General features: G+C 36.1%; 2 long non-coding RNA genes across 3 annotated transcripts in view; one reads left to right on the top strand and one right to left on the bottom strand.

Annotated features, from left to right (window-relative positions):
* Positions 1–5028: 5028 nt before the first annotated feature.
* On the top strand, positions 5029–6942 carry LOC131692572 (uncharacterized). The gene is made up of 2 exons (XR_009306022.1): positions 5029–5677; positions 5732–6942. It is a non-coding gene; the product is annotated as an uncharacterized LOC131692572 (long non-coding RNA).
* The window catches only part of LOC131692499 (uncharacterized), a 102283-nt gene continuing 92425 nt past the window's right edge, over positions 6916–16773 (bottom strand). The window contains exons 2-4 of one of the 2 annotated variants that reach the window (XR_009305999.1): positions 7956–8358; positions 7649–7845; positions 6916–7581 (exon numbers count right to left, since the gene is read on the bottom strand). This is a non-coding gene — a long non-coding RNA (uncharacterized LOC131692499). Of the gene's footprint in view, positions 7582–7648; positions 7846–7955; positions 8471–16773 lie in introns of those variants that run through there. The other variant, XR_009305992.1, reaches the window with a different exon arrangement.

Here is a 16773-nt window from a genome sequence, read left to right as displayed (position 1 = left end):
TTCAAATGACAGCAGAAATATAAAAAAGAAATAAACAAACAACAGCTGATGTCGTTTTTCAGTTATCAAAAGCGACATCTAACAGCAAACACACAGACTAGTTTTCGCGAGCAAATGTCAAAATTCCGCACGGAAGAAGGAAAAATATTTCGCGACCTCGTTTCGCAAGAGGTGCATACTAAGCTATAGGTTTTGTATAGGAAATTCCATTTCGCAGGAGGTGCATACTTAGCTATAGGTTTTATATAGGAAATTTCATTTCGCGTGAGGTGCATACTTAGCTTATAGTTTAGTATGCACCTCTTACGAAATGAGGTCGCGAAATATTTTTCATTATTCCGCGCGGAATTTTGACATTTGCTCGCGAAAATTTGACGGATCAAATTCTACGCATTTGCTATCAGAGGTCGCTTTATTGGTTTGAAAAGTGGCACAACAGCTGATTTTGTTTATTAACTGAAAATTTGATTTATAATTCAGGATATATTTTTAATGCATATTTATTATTTGAATTTAAATATGTATGTAATCAATGACCATTACACAAGTATTGGCCATTCGTGAAGCTCTCAGGGAAGCAATCCACTCAGCGTGAATTCTTTGTTGTTTAGAGCATGTAATATAATACTCATTCGTAAAGGTTACGGATATTCCGGGAAAGTTCAATTCGACCAATTTAGACAGCACAATTGTTGGAATCGAAGTTTAAATCATTGGACGGCCATTTCTATCTAAATCTACTGACTAAACGTCACGGGGGAATGATCGAAACTCAGCACAAACCAAATTCATCGCAGTTGTTCGAATCCTAAGTCTAAATCGACGTTTGACCATTAAAAAACTAATCTTACTACAATGGCCGCCTTTACACAGTTTCATGTCTTGGGTGAAGTCACGTTAATGAAAGTAATGAATGATTTCCCGAATAATCTCACATAGTCTTAGCTAAACGCGTTAGTTCTTGAATAATCCCACTTAGTTTTTATTATTATTAGTCTTGGTTTTGAAGTCGCTGCACTTTTTCCACGAATAATTGGCGAATTTTGCTGTCCGGGGAAAATTACTTATACTAAAGTGACCAATTGTTTTCAAGAAGAATGCGGAACGACCTCAAAAACCTTACCTTTCCCAAATATTTGCACAACTTGTGTAAGATTGAGAAACTTTTCGTAAGGATTCATGACCTCGGTCATATTAGAAGTCGAAATGGGCATTGTGACGATCAGGATAAATTGGCTCATTTTTCACATTCCCCACGTAATTGGGAGATTTGGCAGCACGACTCAAAATTTTTGTGGGTGATTTGAACAATATGAATGTACATCATGGGTATTTTGGAACAAAAATCCGCATTTTGACAAATGCGGGACACTTTCCGGGACGTTTTACCATGCGGGTCAAGACTTCAGCCAAAGGCATCGGATGTTATTTTTTCTAGTTCATCAAGTCAATATCGATACTGGCAAAGAGTAGTTACAAAAATCTACGCATGAAAAAAATGCAAATCTTGGAAGATGATCGTTTGCTGATAAAGCACGCAAGCTGAATCATCAACTCTCACCGGTATCATAATAATAATAATAATAATAATAACTCTCACCGGTCAATGACACGGCTACGGTAACACGTATCAGTTAGTGGCCCCGAAAGTCCCCCCAGCGATCTCATCCACAACAAGCAGCACAAAATTATTAAACACGCGGTCAGCAGAAGAAAAACTAACGAATCTGACATCGCCTACTCATCATCCACAGAAAGCAAAGCGACACCGCCAAATAATTTAAATAAGGTAAATTATTGTTCTAAAATCAAGCATCAATATATAACAGATGTGGTTCAATTTCTCTTCCTATCTAGGAATGGAACACATCCTAAACAATGGACCAAATTCACAGAATCGTCTCTAGTCCTTGACCAAAGCCGGTCAATTTTACGACCACACAGGCATTAGTTTCTGATCCTAAAAATTTTACATCCAGTGCCACTGATAGTTACTCCAGTTACGGTACACAAGTCGCCATAGAAAATCATTGTACTTTAAATGATTTTCTTTAGCAGGTTCAAAAGGCTCAAAACCTTCAGAAGACAAATGACGAAAGAGTTGATTACAGTATCAGCCTGATCCTGTTTTACGGCGCTTTGCATTGCTAAACGAATGTGTACAGTACACGCTTCGTAAAATGATCCGAGAGCTGCTCGGGTATATATTATCCTTTCCCAGAACCGGTTCTTCCAGCAATCGGATGGGACAACATATCCTTGTCATCGATGTACATGCCTATTATTTTGTGCACTTCCTCGCATTGTATCATGACTGAATCTGAAAGGTCAATTATTGCAGTCACCCAATGAAAAGTTTCGCCCAGCGAGCTGCAAAGTATGCTTTCGGAAGCATTAAGAATACACATTGCATTCGCTAAGAAAAACGATCTGTCGTACCTAATGCGAAATAAATCTGCATTAAGACGGGTATAGTGTAAACTATTTAGAATTGCTTTGTACGCAGCTCACCTGGGTTAGATCACAGAGAACAGACGTCCATCTTCAGCATTCAACTTGTGTAAAATCTCTAACGGTTTCGAAGGTAGTTTGGATATCTAAACCAGGTGCGCTACTGTCGTCATGTTTTTTTGTGGCTGAGTGCGACAGAATTGACAGCGGTTATTCCTCTATAGGGTATACCCAGTCAAACTAGTCTGGAACCGGTTCGGACTTCCAGCATGAATTCCAGCTCAAATGCATCAACCGATAGAGTCGGAATCGGTTGTTTTCTTTGAGCAAGATTCCATACTGAATCCAGTCAGGATTTCGAACCGGTTCCGGAATGGATTTGACGGATAGTTCGGATAGGTTGGTGTGGCGGCGCTAGTGTTTATCGTTTATTAATTCAAATGTTTACACACGTTTTTTAAATATTTTTGTTCGATCATGGATGTCTGTTCTCTGTGGTTAGATTCTCAACTCCGCACACAGGGTTAGAGATTTTTTTAAGCCGACAAAGAGGTGAATGACCCTAAGGTTGAAACCTTCAATCTAAATAAAACTAACATTTTTCACAAAGTTTGCAATATTTTCAGTATGAGTAGTTTTTTGTTTATTTACCTAGCCGTGACCGTTCACGACCTAGATGAAACAAGAAACAGAAGCAAGACGGCGCCGAGCGTGACCGCCACCCACCCCAGTTGGTCTGGGTTCAATCCCAGTCGAGGTCGTTGAGATTTTTCAGTGGTGAGAAAAATCTGAGGTCACGCCTTCCTTCGGAAGGGAAGTAAAGCCGTTGGTCCCCGGTCCATGAGTTGATGGGTCGATATCCAATCCAGATAGTGGGAGTGTCACCTCTCTGGCGTCGGTGTTTGGCCTCGTAGCGGAAATAGGCCGACGGAAAATAAACAGAATTGGAAGAAGAAGAAACAGAAGCAGCACCATATTTCACTTCAAGGAAAATCGTACAAGACTTCCGCATCGTCGTTACGGCGGACGCTATTGCATTGGGGCCAACCGAAACACCAAACAAGTGTCTTAATTCAGCCCTTCAAAATATATTCCGAATCGCTCGCGCATGGCATCCTACATATAAGATAATAGTACATGTGAGTCCATTCCTACCGGCCTGTGCAGTGGTTTACTCACATGCCAGCAAGAACACCCAGGAAGGATTGAACCTGTTTGATGGAACCAACTCGTGCTAGTTCCCTGATGGTTCTAGAGGCAAATACACTGTTAATCAACCGTTTGTTAAACTATTCAGAGTAAGTTATTGCTCTCTACAAGTTTGCACAGAAAAAGTAATGAAATTTATTTTTGAACAGCTATGAGGTCTTTCGCTTTTTGCTATCGAATGTATGCTGGTGGCATGGCGAGTACAACTCAATGTTGTATCACTCACATGGTATCGGCGAAGGGTTCTCCGGTGGTTACAACAACTATTTCAGTTGGAACGACGCCAATGCTTTGATTTCCTTATGGTGATTTCGCTTGATCCTGAAACTGAGTCAGGTTCTAACCCCAACCGCTGTCAGTTCATACATTTTGACAGCAGTTGGGGTTGGGAACTGACTCAGTTTCGCCTCAAACAAAAACCACATTAGTTATGGCGAACGAACTCTTGCACACGTTGAATCCCAATGTGATCACAATCGCAGAGAACTTGAGCGACATGGCAACAATTTGTCGACCCACTAAAGAAGGTGGTGTTGGATTCGACTGCCGTCTGGGTATGGTCATTCTAGATAAGTGGATCCAACTTCTCAAAACAAAGAAGAACGAGGATTGTGACATAAGAAGCCTGGTTCATACGTTGACCGATCGCCGCTGGATGGAAAACACGGTGGCACAAGCTGAATCACACGATCACGCATTGATGGGCGATAACTTTCTGGCTGGTATATAGTACCCAGCACTTTAGCCCCTGCTTACTTATACGATTAGAAGCTGGTAGCGACTTACTGAATTATAACGTCGTGATCATCGTCGTTCATTTCAGCACCGACCGATTCCTTTAAGTTATGTAGGGCTGAATATCGCCAAGGATTCTGATGAATATCGAAAGTCCATTTCGCAGCCTAAGTCACGCAACAAAAAACACGTGAAAAGGACATTTAATGATAAACGTTCAGAAATATGAGGACGAACACAGGAGAACGCGATTTTCTCGATATAATAGAATTAAAAATCTTAGTTTTACTATTTGTGTTTTATTAAATACCTACTCTCAATAGAGAGTCTCTAAGTAGACTAAGATTGACCGTGATGTCTATTATTTTAAAAGTTATAATCAAGGCATTTGAAGCTATTTTATTCCTTTTGTTTATTTAATAAGGCGCGTTTACGTTAGCTTGATGGACAGGTTAGGGGGTTAATAAGAGCTATTTTTATGAGTAGTAATATAGTTTAGATGTTTTTAGTAAGACAGAATATTGGAGCGATTAATTATAATAATTGTATGGCCATCTTAAGCTAGGGTGTGACACTTCCAATAAATTATAAAATATTATACAATTATAATGTTTTTGTAGAATTATAGGGCAGATTATAATTTTATAAACTTTATAAGCAAATATGCATTGCAGAATTTTCGAACTTTCTTTCGAAATTATTCTCAGTGTGCGGTGAATTTATGAGTTGTCATTTTTTATTATTTACATTGGCAAATCTGACTACGTGATAACTGAGGCTGGTTTTGGATCTGACGAGGAATAGAAAAGTTGCCGTGCGTCGGGTAAGATCCCAAATTCCCGCGACGACGGTTCGTGTATTGGTGGTGGTCCGCCGGTTATTGGCACAGCCCCATTGTGCATATCATGGAAAATGTGGAACTGGTCGAGAATGGATTACCGAATTAACTTAAGCGAACTGATTGAAGTACAGAGCTCCGGTTGTTGTAACCATCAATATCATTCTACCGACAGTAGAGCGGAGCACGATCTTATCAAGAAATTTGTAAACTAGCTGGAACTTTTGCGGCCGTTGTTTCGGATCACAGCCGTGGGAGGAGCTACTGAATTACCGCAGGTAATGATAGATGCTTGCTAGCAGCAATCTAATTTCAAACTGTTGTACAAGCTGGATCTGACAGTCGAAGAGAAAATGTTCAAGATTGCCAAGGAAATGGTACATTGCTAGAACGATTGAGCTTTTCCGCAGGGTAAAGATAGCCGTCCGATTGCATACTGATAAGGTAACATTAGCAGGTTTGATGGAATTTCTTCGTTTACGCAATTTTCTGCTCTAGGGCTTATGTATATCACCAAAATTGCCATGTCATTAACCAGGAATGCTAGCGCTAAGAACGCGACGAAGGAGTTTAAGTTAGTCATCAACGATATCTACCTGTCGACCGGGGCTAAATTTATTCTACCGATATGCGGAGAGATCACCACGAGACATAGACAGCCTACCAGACCTCCGTCCGGAAATCCAAAAAATCGGGGCATCACCGAAAAACTGAAAACTTCCGCATCCAACGTGGCACTGGAGATGAGCCGTTTCAAGTCCACCCGAAATCTAACGATATCTTTGACAAGCCCAAAATTACTCAAGCACTCCGTGTGTAACGCCCGCTCGTGAGCTTGCTTCGTCGATTATCATAATCAACGAACGTGACGAGTTTTCGCAACGGTTGCAGAAAAAGGACCAACCGCGACCTTCAACGCTAGGAAAGTTGTGGAATCAACTAGCAGAAATGCTTGTCAAGAGGCAGCCGTATGACTCGAAACGGATGATCGAGACAAGTTACTAGCCGAGTTGAAAGTTTAATCACACCGCCAATATTTGTAGAAACGTAATAATGCAAGGTTGCAGAACACGAAGAAGACAATATGGATGATAAGTATCTATTTGAGGCAACGGAGAGCACTGAGCGGGAACTGCAGGATCGGGAGTATACAATAAACTTGCTACAGATTTCTAAGGAACATGGGAACGCAAGATAGTTGGAGCGAGTTTAACGATATCATATGCCGCAAGATATCAAAAAAGGTGAAAAAGAGGAAATTGTAATGGATGAGCGGGAGATGTCCAACTCGGAACAGAAAAAGTGGGAAGCGGAGCAGAACACTTGGCATCGGCTTTGTATAAATTCGGTTTAAAAAATGCGAAACAACACGAAGAGTAAGAATTACTATTGTGTGATCAGATTGATTTTGTACAAGCCTTACGTCTTGATGGCACCAAGCCCGAAGAGGGAAAATCATACACGCAAAAAAATTAAGTATATTTAAACCAAAAATATATGGTATTGAATCCAATAATTTATTTATTACTTCAACCAATTGGTCTGAAAACATTTTTTTCTTAGAACAATGAACTTTTGCTTTCAATAAAAACAGTTTTAATTTCAATAATTTCGTTCTAATTTTAATAAAATAAATATTGGAAAAGGGATCAAAAAATCCTTCTATTGAAATAATAAATAAATTTTATTGAATTCAATAAATAAATTTATTGTCTCCCGACCAATAATTTTATTTATTAAATTTAATCCATAAATTTATTGAACATACTAATCTTTTTTCTGTGTGAAAGATTGAGGGACTTTTCTAGGCTAAACACTACTTTGTTGGTTACGTAATGCTGCAAACGTCATCAGTTACAGCAAATTACGACAACGGTAAGGACTATTGATTGTTATCTCATTTTCTTGATGTTTTTTTATTGAACCCTTAAATGCATACTGTTGTCATTTGGCAACATACCGAATTCTGTGATATTAAGCCTCAACAAGAGGTAAATATCGCATCCATACCGAAAAATGAATACCAATAAAAAATGAGTTTCATGCGTTTAAAGGTTAATGTTATGTGCATCGAAAATTCCATAGCACATGGAACAGTTATGCGTATAGCGATAGTACAGAACATGGGACTGACTTGCTATTATGTGCCATCTATCTTCTAACTACTAGGCTTTTTATGCTATGCTAAATATTAACGGGCTGTCGTTGTTTTCAGGGGCTTTGCGTACCACCTTTCGTGTCGGGGTTGCGTGCTGCTGAGGGGGATATAGTTTGCGATATTTTCAGAGCGTGATCTGCAACTCCACCAACATTAACCATTACGCGTCGTCTCCCCGAAGGACTCATTCCTATACGAAAGAAGAAAATGCCAAATCAGTACAGGTTGATTGATATTGAACTAGTTTGCAACATTACCTGGTTCTCGTTCAACTTAATGGTAATGGATTTCCCCGGTAGCGTGCCAGAGAATCGAAGGAAAGCGCTTTTTTCAAAAACGAGTCATACACACGCACAAATACAGAAATCCCTTCCGCCGAGTACCTTGCTGTTGTGTTTACGGTTGACCGGGTATGTTCCGTTACTGCTGTTGATCGATTTGTGGCCAATTCAATCTGAAAGTGATATGAAATTTTTGAGCACGAGATTTTTTCTCTTAAATAGTAGGATTATTACAATACAATGATCTTTTTGAAATAAAAAATAATAGTCAAAAATAACTCACCTTGTTGCGGCTGCTGCAGTGGTTCCTCCTGATTGTGATGTTTTTGCTGCTTGGGACTGTATTGTATACTGCTGTTGTACCTGAAGGTGCCGTTGCTGTATCTACTACGGAATCTGGGTGATGATAATTCTAGTTTGTGGTTGTTCCTGCGACGAATGGTCATCTGCACTTGATCCTGATTGGCTTGCATCGTTTGCACCTGTGAATTTGCACTAGTTGCGGCTGTTGAATTGGAGTCAAACCCTTTGGCAGAAGCATCGCTTCATCGTTATTGCTACCGACCAGTCGGATGATGGAAAATCCTAATTTGTGGTGCTGCTGTGAAATGTTGGTGAAAAACGCTGGAATTGTGGCTGTTTGTTTCCGTTGGGATGGCTTAATCACTATCGGTGTTAAGACAGAGCTGTTTTGAGGTAAAGAGGTAAACGTAAAACAAGACTGGGAATGGACCAAACTGCATTTTCGTGTCTGGCTACTATTTCACTTAACCAGGAGAACCACCGCAGGTGAGTCCCAGTACGTCCAGTCAGAAAATGAGACAATAATTTTCGACTTCTGTGAACTTACCAACCAAAATATCCAGCAACCAAAAAGCTCACCAACCGAAAAGCTCCTATAATTATGGCCACCACTGTAGCGTATTAGCCACCTGGTGTCGGATAGCTTAACAAGCTCAGCTCACCAACCAAAAAGCTCATCTCACCAACCAAAAAGCTCACCTGCAAATTGATTGATGCTAGCATATTCGATAAATTCAAAATACCACTATTGCACATATAAACAATAATGAAAACGTTGCAGATTAAAAACAATTGTAAAGTACTATTAAACAATGACGATTGAATCAATGTAATAGCAGTAGTACCAATTCTGCCTCATCTTACTTTGATATGCCCCAATGCTTTTATATCTTTCTCCGAAACAGTAAAAATTAGAGCAACGTAAAATAGAAATTCTAGTAGCCAAATGGGTCCTCTCAAATACCTATAGTAGCTCATATTGCCTAAATTGACTTTAGTATTTTTTATGACTTTTTAAAAATATTCTCCCATGTGCCGGTAATGTAGGACCACTGAAGGAAAAAATTATTTTCTCAAAAGCCTCAACTACTAGAGCAACGTAAAATAGCAATTCTAGTAGCCAAATGGGTCCTCTAAAATACCTATAGTAGCTCATATTGCCTAAATTGAATTTAGTATTTTTTATGATTTTTTTAAATGTTCTCCCATATACCGGTAATGTAGGACCACTGAAGGAATTTTTTTTTCTCAAAAGCCTCAACTACTAGAGCAACGTAAAATAGCAATTCTAGTAGCCAAATGGGTCCTCTAAAATACCTATAGTAGCTCATATTGCCTAAATTGACTTTAGTATTTTTTATGATTTTTTTAAATGTTCTCCCATATACCGGTAATGTAGGACCAGTGAAGGAAAAAATTATTTTCTCAAAAGCCTCAACTACTAGAGCAACGTAAAATAGCAATTCTAGTAGCCAAATGGGTCCTCTAAAATACCTATAGTAGCTCATATTGCCTAAATTGACTTTAGTATTTTTTATGATTTTTTTAAATGTTCTCCCATATACCGGTAATGTAGGACCACTGAAGGAAAAAATTATTTTCTCAAAAGCCTCAACTACTAGAGCAACGTAAAATAGCAATTCTAGTAACCAAATGTGTCCTCTAAAATACCTATAGTAGCTCATATTGCCTAAATTGACTTTAGTATTTTTTATGATTTATTTAAATGTTCTCCCATATACCGGTAATGTAGGACCACTAAAGGAAAAAAATAGTTTCTCAAAAGCCTCAACTACTAGAGCAACGTAAAATAGCAATTCTAGTAGCCAAATGGGTCCTCTAAAATACCTATAGTAGCTCATATTGCCTAAATTGACTTTAGTATTTTTTATGATTTTTTTAAATGTTCTCCCATATACCGGTAATGTAGGACCACTGAAGGAAAAAATTATTTTCTCAAAAGCCTCAACTACTAGAGCAACGTAAAATAGCAATTCTAGTAGCCAAATAGGTCCTCAAAATACCTATAGTAGCTCATATTGCATAAATTGACTTTAGTATTTTTTATGATTTTTTTAAATGTTCTCCCATATACCGGTAATGTAGGACCACTGAAGGAAAAAATTATTTTCTCAAAAGCCTCAACTACTAGAGCAACGTAAAATAGCAATTCTAGTAACCAAATGTGTCCTCTAAAATACCTATAGTAGCTCATATTGCCTAAATTGACTTTAGTATTTTTTATGATTTTTTTAAATGTTCTCCCATATACCGGTAATGTAGGACCACTGAAGGAAAAAATTATTTTCTCAAAAGCCTCAACTACTAGAGCAACGTAAAATAGCAATTCTAGTAGCCAAATGGGTCCTCTAAAATACCTATAGTAGCTCATATTGCCTAAATTGACTTTAGTATTTTTTATGATTTTTTTTAAATGTTCTCCCATATACCGGTAATGTAGGACCACTGAAGGAATTTTTTTTTCTCAAAAGCCTCAACTACTAGAGCAACGTAAAATAGCAATTCTAGTAGCCAAATGGGTCCTCTAAAATACCTATAGTAGCTCATATTGCCTAAATTGACTTTAGTATTTTTTATGATTTTTTTAAATGTTCTCCCATATACCGGTAATGTAGGACCACTGAAGGAAAAAATTATTTTCTCAAAAGCCTCAACTACTACAGCAACGTAAAATAGCAATTCTAGTAGCCAAATGGGTCCTCTAAAATACCTATAGTAGCTCATATTGCCTAAATTGACTTTAGTATTTTTTATCCCCTCTAAAATACCTATAGTAGCTCATATTGCCTAAATTGACTTTAGTATTTTTTATGATTTTTTTAAATGTTCTCCCATATACCGGTAAGGTAGGACCACTGAAGGAAAAAAATATTTTCTCAAAAGCCTCAACTACTAGAGCAACATAAAATAGCAATTCTAGTAGCCAAATGTGTCCTCTAAAATACCTATAGTAGCTCATATTGCCTAAATTGACTTTAGTATTTTTTATGATTTTTTTAAATGTTCTCCCATATACCGGTAATGTAGGACCACTGAAGGAAAAAATTAGTTTCTCAAAAGCCTCAACTACTAGAGCAACGTAAAATAGCAATTCTAGTAGCCAAATGGGTCCTCTAAAATACCTATAGTAGCTCATATTGCCTAAATTGACTTTAGTATTTTTTATGATTTTTTTAAATGTTCTCCCATATACCGGTAATGTAGGACCACTGAAGGAAAACATTATTTTCTCAAAAGCCTCAACTACTACAGCAACGTAAAATAGCAATTCTAGTAGCCAAATGGGTCCTCTAAAATACCTATAGTAGCTCATATTGCCTAAATTGACTTTAGTATTTTTTATGATTTTTTTAAATGTTCTCCCATATACCGGTAATGTAGGACCACTGAAGGAAAAAATTAGTTTCTCAAAAGCCTCAACTACTAGAGCAACGTAAAATAGCAATTCTAGTAGCCAAATGGGTCCTCTAAAATACCTATAGTAGCTTATATTGCCTAAATTGACTTTAGTATTTTTTATGATTTTTTTAAATGTTCTCCCATATACCGGTAATGTAGGACCACTGAAGGAAAAAATTATTTTCTCAAAAGCCTCAACTACTAGAGCAACGTAAAATAGCAATTCTAGTAGCCAAATGTGTCCTCTAAAATACCTATAGTAGCTCATATTGCCTAAATTGACTTTAGTATGTTTTATGATTTTTTTAACTGTTCTCCCATATACCGGTAATGTAGGACCACTGAAGGAAAAAATTATTTTCTCAAAAGCCTCAACTACTAGAGCAACGTAAAATAGCAATTCTAGTAACCAAATGTGTCCTCTAAAATACCTATAGTAGCTCATATTGCCTAAATTGACTTTAGTATTTTTTATGATTTATTTAAATGTTCTCCCATATACCGGTAATGTAGGACCACTAAAGGAAAAAAATAGTTTCTCAAAAGCCTCAACTACTAGAGCAACGTAAAATAGCAATTCTAGTAGCCAAATGGGTCCTCTAAAATACCTATAGTAGCTCATATTGCCTAAATTGACTTTAGTATTTTTTATGATTTTTTTAAATGTTCTCCCATATACCGGTAATGTAGGACCACTGAAGGAAAAAATTATTTTCTCAAAAGCCTCAACTACTAGAGCAACGTAAAATAGCAATTCTAGTAGCCAAATAGGTCCTCAAAATACCTATAGTAGCTCATATTGCATAAATTGACTTTAGTATTTTTTATGATTTTTTTAAATGTTCTCCCATATACCGGTAATGTAGGACCACTGAAGGAAAAAATTATTTTCTCAAAAGCCTCAACTACTAGAGCAACGTAAAATAGCAATTCTAGTAACCAAATGTGTCCTCTAAAATACCTATAGTAGCTCATATTGCCTAAATTGACTTTAGTATTTTTTATGATTTTTTTAAATGTTCTCCCATATACCGGTAATGTAGGACCACTGAAGGAAAAAATTATTTTCTCAAAAGCCTCAACTACTAGAGCAACGTAAAATAGCAATTCTAGTAGCCAAATGGGTCCTCTAAAATACCTATAGTAGCTCATATTGCCTAAATTGACTTTAGTATTTTTTATGATTTTTTTTAAATGTTCTCCCATATACCGGTAATGTAGGACCACTGAAGGAATTTTTTTTTCTCAAAAGCCTCAACTACTAGAGCAACGTAAAATAGCAATTCTAGTAGCCAAATGGGTCCTCTAAAATACCTATAGTAGCTCATATTGCCTAAATTGACTTTAGTATTTTTTATGATTTTTTTAAATGTTCTCCCATATACCGGTAATGTAGGACCACTGAAGGAAAAAATTATTTTCTCAAAAGCCTCAACTACTACAGCAACGTAAAATAGCAATTCTAGTAGCCAAATGGGTCCTCTAAAATACCTATAGTAGCTCATATTGCCTAAATTGACTTTAGTATTTTTTATCCCCTCTAAAATACCTATAGTAGCTCATATTGCCTAAATTGACTTTAGTATTTTTTATGATTTTTTTAAATGTTCTCCCATATACCGGTAAGGTAGGACCACTGAAGGAAAAAATTATTTTCTCAAAAGCCTCAACTACTAGAGCAACATAAAATAGCAATTCTAGTAGCCAAATGTGTCCTCTAAAATACCTATAGTAGCTCATATTGCCTAAATTGACTTTAGTATTTTTTATGATTTTTTTAAATGTTCTCCCATATACCGGTAATGTAGGACCACTGAAGGAAAAAATTAGTTTCTCAAAAGCCTCAACTACTAGAGCAACGTAAAATAGCAATTCTAGTAGCCAAATGGGTCCTCTAAAATACCTATAGTAGCTCATATTGCCTAAATTGACTTTAGTATTTTTTATGATTTTTTTAAATGTTCTCCCATATACCGGTAATGTAGGACCACTGAAGGAAAAAATTATTTTCTCAAAAGCCTCAACTACTACAGCAACGTAAAATAGCAATTCTAGTAGCCAAATGGGTCCTCTAAAATACCTATAGTAGCTCATATTGCCTAAATTGACTTTAGTATTTTTTATGATTTTTTTAAATGTTCTCCCATATACCGGTAATGTAGGACCACTGAAGGAAAAAATTAGTTTCTCAAAAGCCTCAACTACTAGAGCAACGTAAAATAGCAATTCTAGTAGCCAAATGGGTCCTCTAAAATACCTATAGTAGCTCATATTGCCTAAATTGACTTTAGTATTTTTTATGATTTTTTTAAATGTTCTCCCATATACCGGTAATGTAGGACCACTGAAGGAAAAAATTATTTTCTCAAAAGCCTCAACTACTAGAGCAACGTAAAATAGCAATTCTAGTAGCCAAATGTGTCCTCTAAAATACCTATAGTAGCTCATATTGCCTAAATTGACTTTAGTATGTTTTATGATTTTTTTAACTGTTCTCCCATATACCGGTAATGTAGGACCACTGAAGGAAAAAATTATTTTCTCAAAAGCCTCAACTACTAGAGCAACGTAAAATAGCAATTCTAGTAACCAAATGTGTCCTCTAAAATACCTATAGTAGCTCATATTGCCTAAATTGACTTTAGTATTTTTTATGATTTATTTAAATGTTCTCCCATATACCGGTAATGTAGGACCACTAAAGGAAAAAAATAGTTTCTCAAAAGCCTCAACTACTAGAGCAACGTAAAATAGCAATTCTAGTAGCCAAATGGGTCCTCTAAAATACCTATAGTAGCTCATATTGCCTAAATTGACTTTAGTATTTTTTATGATTTTTTTAAATGTTCTCCCATATACCGGTAATGTAGGACCACTGAAGGAAAAAATTATTTTCTCAAAAGCCTCAACTACTAGAGCAACGTAAAATAGCAATTCTAGTAGCCAAATAGGTCCTCAAAATACCTATAGTAGCTCATATTGCATAAATTGACTTTAGTATTTTTTATGATTTTTTTAAATGTTCTCCCATATACCGGTAATGTAGGACCACTGAAGGAAAAAATTATTTTCTCAAAAGCCTCAACTACTAGAGCAACGTAAAATAGCAATTCTAGTAACCAAATGTGTCCTCTAAAATACCTATAGTAGCTCATATAGCCTAAATTGACTTTAGTATTTTTTATGATTTTTTTAAATGTTCTCCCATATACCGGTAATGTAGGACCACTGAAGGAAAAAATTATTTTCTCAAAAGCCTCAACTACTAGAGCAACGTAAAATAGCAATTCTAGTAGCCAAATGGGTCCTCTAAAATACCTATAGTAGCTCATATTGCCTAAATTGACTTTAGTATTTTTTATGATTTTTTTAAATGTTCTCCCATATACCGGTAATGTAGGACCACTGAAGGAATTTTTTTTTCTCAAAAGCCTCAACTACTAGAGCAACGTAAAATAGCAATTCTAGTAGCCAAATGGGTCCTCTAAAATACCTATAGTAGCTCATATTGCCTAAATTGACTTTAGTATTTTTTATGATTTTTTTAAATGTTCTCCCATATACCGGTAATGTAGGACCACTGAAGGAAAAAATTATTTTCTCAAAAGCCTCAACTACTACAGCAACGTAAAATAGCAATTCTAGTAGCCAAATGGGTCCTCTAAAATACCTATAGTAGCTCATATTGCCTAAATTGACTTTAGTATTTTTTATCCCCTCTAAAATACCTATAGTAGCTCATATTGCCTAAATTGACTTTAGTATTTTTTATGATTTTTTTAAATGTTCTCCCATATACCGGTAATGTAGGACCACTGAAGGAAAAAATTATTTTCTCAAAAGCCTCAACTACTAGAGCAACATAAAATAGCAATTCTAGTAGCCAAATGTGTCCTCTAAAATACCTATAGTAGCTCATATTGTCTAAATTGACTTTAGTATTTTTTATGATTTTTTTAAATGTTCTCCCATATACCGGTAATGTAGGACCACTGAAGGAAAAAATTAGTTTCTCAAAAGCCTCAACTACTAGAGCAACGTAAAATAGCAATTATAGTAGCCAAATGGGTCCTCTAAAATACCTATAGTAGCTCATATTGCCTAAATTGACTTTAGTATTTTTTATGATTTTTTTAAATGTTCTCCCATATACCGGTAATGTAGGACCACTGAAGGAAAAAATTATTTTCTCAAAAGCCTCAACTACTACAGCAACGTAAAATAGCAATTCTAGTAGCCAAATGGGTCCTCTAAAATACCTATAGTAGCTCATATTGCCTAAATTGACTTTAGTATTTTTTATGATTTTTTTAAATGTTCTCCCATATACCGGTAATGTAGGACCACTGAAGGAAAAAATTAGTTTCTCAAAAGCCTCAACTACTAGAGCAACGTAAAATAGCAATTCTAGTAGCCAAATGGGTCCTCTAAAATACCTATAGTAGCTCATATTGCCTAAATTGACTTTAGTATTTTTTATGATTTTTTTAAATGTTCTCCCATATACCGGTAATGTAGGACCACTGAAGGAAAAAATTATTTTCTCAAAAGCCTCAACTACTAGAGCAACGTAAAATAGCAATTCTAGTAGCCAAATGTGTCCTCTAAAATACCTATAGTAGCTCATATTGCCTAAATTGACTTTAGTATGTTTTATGATTTTTTTAACTGTTCTCCCATATACCGGTAATGTAGGACCACTGAAGGAAAAAATTATTTTCTCAAAAGCCTCAACTACTAGAGCAACGTAAAATAGCAATTCTAGTAGCCAAATAGGTCCTCTAAAATACCTATAGTAGCTCATATTGCCTAAATTGACTTTAGTATTTTTTATGATTTTTTTAAATGTTCTCCCATATACCGGTAATGTAGGACCACAGAAGGAAAAAATTATTTTCTCAAAAGCCTCAACTACTAGAGCAACGTAAAATAGCAATTCTACTAGCCAAGTGGGTCTTCTAAAATACCTATAGTAGCTCATATTGCCTAAATTGACTTTAGTATTTTTTATGATTTTTTTAAATGTTCTCCCATATACCGGTAATGTAGGACCACTGAAGGAAAAAAATATTTTCTCAAAAGCCTCAACTACTAGAGCAACTTAAAATAGCAATTCTAGTAACCAAATGTGTCCTCTAAAATACCTATAGTAGCTCATATTGCCTAAATTGACTTTAGTATTTTTTATGATTTTTTTAAATGTTCTCCCATATACCGGTAATGTAGGACCACTGAAGGAAAAAATTATTTTCTCAAAAGCCTCAACTACTAGAGCAACGTAAAATAGCAATTCTAGTAGCCAAATGGGTCCTCTAAAATACCTATAGTAGCTCATATTGCCTAAATTGACTTTAGTATTTTTTATGATTTTTTTAAAT

This window comes from Topomyia yanbarensis, chromosome 1, assembly GCF_030247195.1.
Source record: "Topomyia yanbarensis strain Yona2022 chromosome 1, ASM3024719v1, whole genome shotgun sequence".
Taxonomy (NCBI): domain Eukaryota; kingdom Metazoa; phylum Arthropoda; class Insecta; order Diptera; family Culicidae; genus Topomyia; species Topomyia yanbarensis.
Note: the sequence above shows the minus strand (reverse complement) of the source record. Positions and strands in the feature narration are given on the sequence as shown.